Raw genomic sequence first — 12,333 nt, 5'->3', positions numbered from 1 at the left:
CATGAGGGTCTCACTGAGGGCTGTAAGCCTATACTTTTACACAGTATTAAGGGATCTTGTGCTGTGCATGGAGCTTAACAGGTGCATGGCTTTCCTGGCAGGAGAAATCAGATATTCTGTGCACAGCAGCTTGCACCAGACAGCAAGAGGCTTCAAACAGCCTCTTGCATCTCAACAAAAATGGAAATCCCAGGATTACAGTAGCTCAGGAACTGGAGCTCTAAGAATTTGTAGGAATCACAGCATAGGGCAGGGCTGGAAATTAAATCCAAGGCTGCGTCTTTCACTGCTTACTGATCACTTTGGAAGGGAGCTCCATGTGTAATCATATTGTAAAGTTTTGTTTTTTAAAATTGCACAACTCCCCATACTTTGAAGCTGCCAGGAAATTCTCCTCGTGATTCCAAATTTGTATTTTAAAAAAGTAATAACTGCGGCTTGTCCATACCTAGAAATAGTACTGGTGTAATTAGCAGTGTTTTTAATTATTTCAGGGCTGATGTAATTACAAGTGCTTTTTAGCAATTTCAAACTCTGTTTCAGCATTTTAGCTGAAGCTATTTCAGCAACAGGAGTGCATGCTAGACCTCTGACCTGCGATGGGAATGCGGTGACCAAATGAGAGAAACCAAAGCTTGTGCTAATTTAACATACTCATCTTCTAGTGCCTTGCATGTTTCTGTGTTTTCCCTACACCTGCACTTCACCGCAGCAAGAAGTGAGAGATCCGCAAGCCTCACCGTCGTGTCTCCAAACGCATGCCTTCCCACTGGGAATAGCCTTGCTCCATAGCCTCGTTTCAGGGAGGTTTGTCTTGCTTAGTCAGTCCCAAGTCTTTGAGGACACGATGACAAGTAAAAGGAGACAGGATGATATGTCAGGTTGGACAGGGGGGACCTTGCAGCTGAAAATAAAAGGAAAAGGATCAGTCCGGTAAGAAGAGATTGTTTGAGGCAGGCAAAGAATTCCAGAGATCAGGGATTTTTATGAAATAGGAGGGCAGAATAGCAGTGTACTTTGCAGCAGAGTGCAGAAAAGGAAAGAAAACAGGAAACATGATGAAAACTTAATTTTCCCTTTGAAGCTGTGATCATTCTGTTAACAGCTGCCTGAGTTATCGGAAATAAACAGTGGATCCCCAGCGGCTGAGAAGAACCTGCCTGGCAAAAATGCTTAATCTTTTTTTGATTATGGTTAGAAACAGTGTCTCTGCTGGTAATTGCAGCCAAGAGTCCAAAGACCTGATCTGCAGATGAAAATTTATCAATGCACCTAGAGGGGTAATAATTTCTGTGGCAGTTAAATTAAAGGCAGCATCTCGAATGGAATTAGGCCTGATGCTGTCTGTCTCAGCTCTCTTTCTAGGATGCTTTGGAAAGGAAATTAACATGTTTCTGTGAACTGTTTATGGTGATGTAGAAACCTTCCTGCTCAGAAAGAAAGGTTTAAATGCTCTTTTAACAGAGTTGGCTCAAGCTCAGACATAAGAAACTAAAAAGATGACTATCCAGGGAAAATATTGCCCTCCCCCTATGCACGTGGGAAAAATACATATATGAGACAAGCAGAAGGCCATCACAGCATAAATACATGAATGGAGATAGTTTCGATTCTGATGTTTTGAGTGCTTGAGTTTTCCCCCATCACAGTTTTCCTCTGTAGCTTTGTGTGTATGTTTGTATGCCTATGTCATATTATAGCCAGGAGAATTCATACTTCTGGCCACTAGGGTTATCCATTTGGCAAGCTACAAAGAAATATTCAGAAGGGATTATTATGGATAATACCCATAACTTTACAGGAATGTTGTGATTTTCTTCTAGCTGTTTTCATCAGCTGTGCTGTTGGCAAACAAAGATTTAACATCAGTGAAAAGGGAAAAAAGAAAAGATCGTGATGAAGCATATATCTCTTTACTAATTCTTGTAAGACTGATGTTCTTTGCATCAGTTATTTCATCTCTGACTGATTCCTGTGCAGATATTTGCTCAAAACTTGACTTAAGATGAGTTTATTTCATACACACTGCATATATCCACGTGAAAATTAGGGTGCTCTGCTTACATTCACTTTCTTCCTTACTAAGAACTAGCTTCCATGTGTAGACATGGAAGTCTAAGACATCTAAGTCACGTCGTGTTTAAGCTGATGGCATGATGCTCTATGGAGCTGGATGCCTTACAGTAATAAGGCATGTGTGCAGCATGCCCTAGCAATTCAGCAGTTCTGGCCGTTTTTCTGACTTGGAAGGGCAAAATCCTTTCCAAGCAGCAAGGTGCTCCTGCTGACCTGCACTGGTGAGGCTTATCCGAGAGCCTGCAGCCTGTCCTGGTTTCTCATACCCAAGGATCGGACTCCATAAGCAGTTTCTCAGAGCGAGGGATGATTGCATGTCCTATGATTTTTACCCTTGTAGAATTTGCATAGACGCATTCACACTATCAGATAAGAATTTGTCCATTTATTTAAGGTTTATTACTCTTGTGAGTAATTAATTAGTTGTGTGAGAGTCTGAAAACTTTTCTACAAGAGATTCTTTTTTAACTGTGGACTAGTTTAGTTAATTGTATGATGAAGACTTTTTCCTTTGGTTTCAGCCAATGATCCATCGAATTATGCCAAGAATTATGAAGAAAAAGAGAATTATTCTATTGCATCGCTAGTATTGACTAGCAGCTTAGCTGGAGGTGTGCACGATTAGGATATTATTTGTGTGTGGTGGAAAGAGGCTTCTCACATTGATTGGCTCAAAAAGAGTTTGAAGATTTTTTTTTCCCTTCAATTTGTGCATTTGGAGCCCTAGTTCTCTAATGTTCTTTCATATAAATCAGTAATGATATTAAAGCTAATCAAACTGGAATTTCCAGTAGCATAAAATGCTGTTATCCTGATCTGTGATTATACAAGAGGTTTGAAATCGAGCAACACCTTACTAACACCTATCTATTGAACTAATTTCTGGGAAAAGTAAGGACTAATTTAGCCCTGCCATTGACTGAGGACTCTGTTATTTTGTAATACAATGTATGTGTTTTTATATGTCCTACATAAACTATATACGTATGTAGTTTATATATATAATATGTGTGTTTATATGGAGGTTTTGACAGCAGCTGGTCTGCCCTGCAATAACATAATGACTCAAAAGCAGCAGGGAGGAACTTTAACCAAAGGTGAGTGACAGTGATTTGTGAAAATGCCAGAATTGGGGTCGCACGAGGTACCGCTTCCCGGTCCTGCTCTCCTATACCATTGTGTGGATGTGCTGTCGCGTGCAGCCTCCACTTCATCATGACACGCAGCTCTAAGTCAGTTCATACTGCTAAAAGAAAGGGAAAGGACCTGCCATCTGCCATGCGCTGCTGCTCCGCGGAATATTAACAGCCAGACAACACCGGGGAGCACGAGGGAAAGGATGCGGCACGGGAACGGACTGTCTGCACGTCAATCCCGGGAACAAAAAGCCAGAAGAAGCACGGAATGCGTGGGCAGTGCATGCAAGATTTACATGTACAATTATGGTGACTCTGTGTAAGGGAACATGTAGTTAAGTACAAAATACATTACTGTTGCTGCTTGAAGAAATAGACCCAAACGGGTGTCTTGCTGATGTTTTCCTTAAATTCAGCCTCGTTTTTTTGAAGCATTTTTTTTTGTCCATGGCAGGTAAGCTGTTGAACAGAAAGAGCATCAGATGTCAAACATCTCTGAGCAGCAGTGAGTCATCTAAACCTCCAGAGTCTGCTGCAGTTGTTCGGGGAGCCAATAATTCCTATATTGCTGGAAGGTTTTGCAGCCTGAAATGTCGAGGCTTTTATAAAACACTGGTAGAAGTGCTGACAGTAAATCTGCATTGTCAATTCCATGCTGGCTAGCACTATGCAAGAGGAGGAGGTAACTCAAAATGTTCACTGCTGATCTTCCTTTAACAAGTTTATAACAAAACGGGCATTTCCACCATATGTTATGCTGTAAGAATGGGGCTCCCCGTGGTTCTGTAGTTGACTTGAGCCCACCTAAATCTTGCCCCATGGCAGAACATTGTAGTGAGTAGGACTGTGGTGCAGCTCTGTGCAGGTGCCTTTCCTGGCTATTCCCCCTTCATCTGCAGGGGCAGCAATGTGGAAAATAATAATAACAATAATAAAAAGGTAGGAATATCTCTCAAAATGTCATTCATTTTACCACCCTATTATTTCAAAATCAGACCACTAGACTTGAGCTTCTCCTAAAGTAACAGTTCTTGAGATACTGACGCAGTGCTTTGTTAAAAACTGTGACGGGTTAAGTGAGGGAATGGAAGATAGATAGATGTGAAGATCGAGCCCAAGCCAAGGTGGGCTCCTATGTTTTGCTACTGTTATGGGTGGCAAGTTACAGTCATTTTTTTCACAGTGGATAGGAGGTTATGATTATATTCCAGCTGCAGCCCTCGGGGCACACCTGCACTGGGAAGAGCAACTAAGCTGCTTGATGCTTGGTGGATGCTGATTTATCCTTGAAGAGTGATTTTGCCACCCTACACCCTGAAAAAGGGCGAGGGGAAAGTATTTTTCTCTGAAAGGACTTTGTTTTGTGTAGGCAGGATCAGGATGGATCTACAAATCTTGTCTGTTTTTATTTGTCTGTATGCAGCAAGCTTTCAGTCAAATAAAACAGTGTTCCCTAAAAACTCAGATTTCTGCATGGTACAAAACTGAACGGACTACCAGAAGTATTTGTTCATTTGCTCTCTGACCCTTCCTTTCTAGATTTTCTTCTATCTTTTCTTCTGCTTCTCTCTCTCTCTCTTTTTTTTTTTATTTCCATTGAGAAGGTGGCAACAAGGACAAGGGAAAGAAAGACTAAAGAAGGTGCAACCTTTTAAATTTGAGTTTTATTTTGTAATTTTTAGGTACTTTGAATTTTATTTTGATAGGAAACCTGTCTCTCATTTCTAAAGGCCAATTCTGAAAAGAGAAAATCTGCAACGAGTTTCCCAGTAAGCTCTACACTCGTGGTTCCATCTATGCAGTGTGGGATTTTCCAGGTATAATAATCCAGCTACTTCGCCAACATGGCTGCAAAGATCTCAGGTGCAGGAATCCATCCAGGGCACCCTGCTCTTTCTTTATGCAATGTTGCTTGCATGTATCTGAGGATGCTTCTCAACGCTCACATGTCTAACCTGTAATTTCATAGGGAGGATTTTTGCATAAGCTTTCTGCTGTTGGAGGTGTTTGTCATGAACACTGGCATATGCATAAGCAGATCATAAATATTACTTCTGAACAGCACCCTAATCCTTGTGTGCAGCATTTAGAAGATGAGAACAGGTAAGACGTGGTGGCTCCGGAGCTGTTGCTCCATCGTGTTCCAAAGAAATCCAGGAGAGGTTGTTGGCAGCTCTGAAGTATTCATCTGTGAGAGTTTCACTTGATCATTCACTAACAGGGAAAACAGCTTAGGAAAATTAACCCTAAATGCTGAGCCCAAGTATCTCAGAAAGACTCCTGGAGACTAAGAGTGAAATTCTGCACCTATTGCTTTGAGTGGATTCTTTTTAAGTTTCTTCACAAACCGTGACAACCACTTCCCCTTCACTGTGCACTAAAATAGGCAGCTTTTAAAATCCAGCTTTCCTTTGCTGTCCAGATTCAGTGAACAGCATTATCCTGATGCAGTAAAGGGGTCGTAGAGCATGGAGGTGGATTGCACAGAGTCTCGGTGTCAGAGAGAAACACGCTGAGCATGGTCAGTAATAGGCTGAGTCAAGTTCTTCTGTTGCAGGGAAATTGTTAATGGTAAACACATGTGATATACATGAGCATTTCTATATGCTAACAGGCATCCACATTACTTCTCAGCCCGTCAAGACCAAAAATTGGTAACAGAATAGGGAAAGAAAATGAAGAATGATCAGGTGGACCTAATTCACCATGAAAAATACTGTGTGAGGAAACTGGATTTGAAGTCGAGCTCCTGACAATAAGGCATTAGTTAATTGGCCTGGTTTGTGCTATGGGGACTATAGTTCTGCTTGAATGGATGAGCCATGAAGCCCAACTCGTTGATTCTGAAAGTGACCAGAACTAGACGCCCTAGAAAATGGCATATGAACACTAAAGCAGCTCTATAAAGCTATATAAACTCCTAATTGTCTATACTTAGCACCATGTGCAGTGTCTGAACTATTTTAAGTGCTATTAGAAAATCATGTCTTTTTACGGAAATTAGATTAGACAGTTTTTCTATGTAGTTCTCCTGATCATAACATCATATGAGGTAACACTGTTTCTGGCACGCAAATCACAAACATATGGCAAGGTTACCTTTCAATGAATTTAATGAAGAAAATACAGCATACCAAAACTGAAAATGCCTGTTGATTTTGCCATTAGATTTGGGAAAGTTTTAAATGATAGCATATGAATTTAGCTTGTCTTACGTATTTACAAAGTTTACCCTTCTTCTTTCAGTTTTCATCACATCATTTTTCCTGTGCTTTCTAATATAGCTCTTTTGGCAGCTATTAGGAGTTTTATGCTGACTGCTAGGAATCAGTTTCATTACAGATTTCCTTCTAGTAGGCTGCAGTAATGCACTAGACCACAAGTCAATGAAAAGGAATCCTGGCAACTTTGGTCAAAAAACATTGCCCTGAATTATATCTTCCCTTGGAAACATACGAAAGACAGCATTCATGAGCAAGTTAGAGAAGAAGCTTTGACAGAGATCATCACATACAGGAATCCTCAATGCTCAGTAAGAAAGTGGCAAAGTTTTACAGCTATCAAGAAAAACACCACAATCAAATATCTTACTACTCCGTAATTCTGTTGGAGTAATGTTGAAAACATTGCTATTCGCAGGAAAATCCTAAATATGTGTTTTGTAATAGGAGTCTGTAAAACTAGCTAATTCCTGTACCATCATGTGCAATACTGCGAGGTCTGAGGAAAAAGCTAATGCAATAAGGAAGAAGCTCTGTCATTAATAGTTTTTATGGAAAGTCTAGCTAACACAACCAGAAGCCAGGCAAAGAAAGGTAGTTTTTCTCCTCAGACTGAGAAGGAAAATGCTTTCTGCAACCTTCACCATAAAATATATGACTTCATCAGAAGATTAATTGCTGTTAGTTGTTCTTCTCCCCTGGATGAATGAGTGCATAAAGACTCAGGGATGGAGAGGAGGTTGATGGTCTCATTCTCCAAGAGCAGGCTGCCACCCAAATGATGAATTCCTCTTGCTACCGGGGTAGGTGGGAATTTGCTGAAGCAGGAACACTGCAGTGGGAATGAGATCATGTCAGCTGAAGAGAGTCAAAAAAAGTACGTTTTGAAGGAGCGGAATGATCTGGATGGCCAGGAAAATGACTCTGGAGTTTAGGCAGTAAAGGAACAGCATTTCAGACTTGCCCATACCCCATGGGAATAAGAAAGAAAAGTGTCTAGCAAGGAAGGAAGGACATGGCTTATGGTGTTCCACCTCCTGTGGAAATGTCTACTGACTGTGAGTCCATTGGATCTCCAGGAAGACTGGTGGTGTCTTGACCAATTTCTTCACAACCTCAGGCCCCAGCATGAAAGGCATTTGCAGCAATAGCGTTAGTCTTGTAGGTGCTTTGCGAGATCACACCATAACATATGGGAGCTGTGGAGACACATGGCACACTATTAAATTGAACTATCTCTTCATAGTGCAGATGCAGAAGAGAAAGTCAACAGGCACATGGAGATAGCTGTTCTTCAGATCAGGAGAAACAGTAGAGCTTCAGGAGGGACTGGCCCATCTCAAAGCCAAGATGGGGGTTGTGTCTACAGAGCAAGTTGGCTCAATCCCAGGTCCAGCCCTGGGTGGGTGCAAGTAGCTGGTGAACACAGAGCTCTGACTGCTGCCCCTTGATAAAAGGCCTGGAAACTTTCAGAGTGTGAAGCCTTTTCAGAAGGGAATAATAATAGCAGTGGGGGGAGCTTTAAAGTTGTCATTTTTTATGTAGAAGCACAGTACAAAGCAACCCCTGGACTGAACATGCACACAACCTCCTGCAAGGAAGATGAGGCAGATTATTCAGACCAGACTCTATAAGAAAATGTGGAAGTGGGCTGGCAATTCCGAGCAAGTCTGAAAAGAATTTGAAATTGAAAAGAGATTCTTTGTTCTGCAGTGTGAGTTTGGATATTCAGGGAAGCCCAAGAGAAAGCTGTGAAGCTTGACTCTAGGTATGTTGGTTATTTTGGAGTTGGCAGAGTGATGAGACATCACCGATATATAGCATGTTCAGCTAGTGCTGCAGGGGTGCAAAAGAGAAATTGCCGAAATGACTGAAGGTGCAGGGGGTGTCTAGTCCTGTGTTTGCCCTGCCAACTGCATGGAACTACTTAAATTCACAGTTACAATGTAAAAAGCAGAAGCTTTCATGGTAACAGGTCCACAGGAGTCCTTACTCAGGCAAAAAATCACATGGACTTTGATGACCACTGGTTGAAAAATTTTACACAGTCACAGCTTGGTCTGTCTTAAAACTTGCTTGAGACACCAGAGTGCTGCAACCGATACAAATGGCCAATTTGCCTGGCTGCACAGAAATGCTGGGAACTGACCAGTATAACTAACATCTCAAGGGCTAGGTTGGTGGATTTTATATCCGATTTACTCTGTTTTGCACTGGAGAGGACTTGGCCATCAGTGCATTAATGGGTTTTAGATAAACCCACATTGCATCCTTTTATGTGCCTTTCTTTGATCAGGTTCTCTGTCTACTAAACCTCATTTCTGTTTTGTATTAAAGTTTTTCTCCCTTGTTCCACATGTTAGAGATGTTGGCAGTAGAAATACTTTTCATTAGAGATGAAGTCCAGAACTTCTCTTTAAAGAGTGGCCTTTGTTCACATTGAACTTTTACATTCTCCATAGCTACCCATTCAACCACATCAATTGCATAGAAATCCTGGCTCGTGCAGACCAGACTTTATCCCTATAAAAGTTGTCTGGCAATGTATATATAGTGCATGTTAAAATGTTTATGAAGAAGTCCTGGTCTAGGCTAACTTTTAAAACATAGACAATTGATTGCACAGAGGTAGGCTGAAATATTTGAACACAAAAATATATACGTGCTGCATTCCACTAGCAAATACACCTCTGGAGAGCAGAACTTTACTATAAAATTTAGAATTGCTACCTTATATAAGCTTCCAGTATTTTAGTTGGCATCTCTGCATATTTTCTTTACTTTCCAAACTATAGGTTGCATCAGTGGTGAGGAAAATAACCTTACTGCTGGCAAAGTCAAAGAATTTTTACCAGCTAAATGTTTCACTGTGTATATATTTTACTTCTGAAATGTAATAAATGTGGCAACAGTGAGCATCACACCACCTTACTGAATATAGATAATTGTAGCTAGAATTTTTATGTGGTTGTATTTAACGCTATTTGTATTGTAAAGTATTTGTGAGAAATGAAAAAGCTATGCTTGTGGCGATAGCATCACCTCTTACAGCAATGGTAACAGCAGTCATCTGTGAGCTACCCCTCACAGCGGTGGCTCTTAAATCACACTTCTCAAAACACGAGATAGGTTAAACTAAGAAACATTTGCTCATCCTGCTCAGCTTGTGGCTTGCTATTATCTCCCTGATACAAAACCCAGTTCTGCAGGTAATCACCAGCAAAGAGAGCCATGCACAACACCAGGGTCATGAAGGCACAGTCTGTACTTCTGTTCCTCTCCAAGTAGAAAACTGTCTCTTAAAGAGAACTAGCTGCATCTGTTTTTCTGTAAACAGAAAGATGGAAAAAAAAGAAAAAGAAAGAGCCTGGCATCCCAAAGTAAACAACATAATGCAGCGATTTGCGCTCACTGGGTTGTAAACCTGGTTGATGTGACTAACGCCCATGTTAGGAAGTACAAATTGAAGATAAAACGCTAAGTGAGAGTTTATGTTGCTATAAAGTAATAGCAATGCAATTATTTCTTATTAAAAGTTGGGAAGCGCCTTCCAGGAACACCTTATGAAAGCTGTCACCATCAGCTGACTCAGATATTGCAAATCGAGGGAGAGAGTGAAAAGAGAGCAGAGCAGATGCTTGCAGTGCTGGTTAACCTTCAGTGTATACCCAAAAGGAGCCTTGAAGCCGTGGCTGTGCTGCAGAACAGGCAAGAAATGGAAAAGAGGTGATCAACACTGTTTGCAAAGCGATTGCCTGAATAAGAGTTTTACTAATCTGGTATCTTCCTTGCTTCCTGAACTGAGTCCAAGCTAGGTCATCTAGGGTTAAAAAAGCTTGGATTTCAAGAAGAAATACTTCATCTCAGTAGATGACTGCAAAAGGTGTATTAAATTGCTGCTTTCTTTATTGCTGAAATCTAACTATCCTGTAGCCCCTGCTTTTATAGCAAGGGATTTCTTGGTGTTTCTGGATGGGGCCTTCTCTTGTGCTGTGACATTACGGGCCACTGGCCTTGCAGGCTCAGCCACGGCATCTTTTGCCTTCTTGAAGTTTCGGTACGAAGAAATCGCCTCCTCCTCACAAGAGCACAAGTCTGCTTTCCAGTTCTCAGTTTTCCCCCTTCAGGCCAGTAAATAGCATCTTTTCGGTGAGGAATTTGGAGTTTCTCTGACTTCACAGCATAGCCCCCTTGAGCAGCTTTACTCCCTTTGCAGCTTTGCTCCTTGCACGCCGTGAACCCAGTGTCTGTTGCATGTTCTGTACGTGCAAAAAGGAAGACCCAGTGAAGCCTTCAGGTGACAGAGTGGCCAATAAAAAAACCTCTCACCTCACCAGAGGGCCTGGGATGGACTGGGCCTAGAACACGTCCAAAGCAAGGGAATTTGAGACCCAGGCCTGGGGAAGAGCCGTGTTGGATGCAAGTTGGGTCTGGAAACAGAGGACGAAAGGTGTTTCCTTAAATGCTTAGCTTATTGTTTTTCTTTTCTTTTCTTTTCTTTTCTTTTTTTCTTCCTCAATACTGAAGCCAGTAATTAAAAATTTGTGTTACTCAGCAATAAATTTGTTAAAAAAAAAAGAAAAAAAGAAAAAGAATCCCCAAGTCAGGACTGTTTTCCCCATGGTAAATCTTCCTTGCTCCACAGTGAACAGAAGTAAGTCCAACATAATGCTTGCTGTGCATTAAAACTTGGGAAGCCAAAATTTCTCTGGGACATCTCTAGGAGCTGCTTGAAAAACTCAAGCACCCAAATATAAATACAGTGAGGGGGCAGGCCGTGATACTTGGTAGTCTATTCCTGTCTTGGCTATGTACTTGCTGTGTGTACACACTAGTCACCGGACCTTCCCATGCCCCCCTCTCTTGTTGTCCTTTCCATGCCGGGTCCCTTTGCCAGGGCTTTTCTGCCAGCAGCTTGATGGCACTCTGAAGCAACCAAAAAAATGGGGAAAAATGGGGAAATAAAGAAAAACACTGTGTAGTGATGTACCAGAGTGGGTCCCATCATCTTACAGGCATTTCAAAAGCACAAAATGAATTAAATACATGTTGCTTTGTTTTGTTTTGTTTTTTATGCGCAGGTGTATATTGGTTGTTTTATTGGAAGAAGGTAGGAAGAAGGTATTGAAATACTTTTAACAGTTGACACAGTTACTCATTTCCAGAGTTTAAAAGAAAATCCACCTGCCGATACTATTAAAAAACAAACAAATAAACAACTGCCCCCGCACACTTTCTTTAGAGGACTCTGGTTTAAGAAGACTCTGTTAGCAGCATCTGTTCCTCAGTATTAGCCATCGTTCTCATTAATGTCAGGCCACTGCATCCATGGTGAAATTATTTATTTTACTGTTTAGAATTATGATCCAGTAAACATTTGAATATGTGTGTAGATTGGAAGCTGTGGTGTATGGTGAAAACAAACACGGCTGCACTTACACATTACAGGCCCAACTTTTATTTCAAACTTAAAACCAGATGAAGTTATGAGCCAAATAAGCCCATTTAAGAGAATGGAGTGAAGCAGTGGCTGTAGTGGGGAATATGAGGACAGAACTTGGATTTTTGTGTTTTGTCCCAGCCCTGAAGCGCTCTTGGGAGATGCGATAGGGGAAGGAGCTGGCATCACAGCTGAAATCACAGGATCACAGAGTGGTTGGGGTTGGCAGGGACCTCTAGAGATCTTGTGCAACCCCCCTGCTCCAGCAGGGACACCCAGAGCGTGGGGCACAGGGTGGCATCCAGGCAGGTTTGGAAGATCTCCAGAGAAGGAGACTCCACAGCCTCTCTAGAAATGAATACTTTAGTGCAGAAGGGATCATCTGGATATTTGCTGCTGTCTCTGAGATGTCGGTGGATAATTTTATTCCCAGTTGCCATCACTCTGAGCTTTCTGGAGT

The sequence above is a fragment of the Tinamus guttatus genome, unplaced genomic scaffold (assembly GCF_059628265.1).
Source record: "Tinamus guttatus ecotype Peru unplaced genomic scaffold, ASM5962826v1 Tinamus_guttatus_pri_ptg000372l, whole genome shotgun sequence".
In the NCBI taxonomy this organism is placed as follows: Eukaryota; Metazoa; Chordata; class Aves; order Tinamiformes; family Tinamidae; genus Tinamus; species Tinamus guttatus.
Note: the sequence above shows the minus strand (reverse complement) of the source record.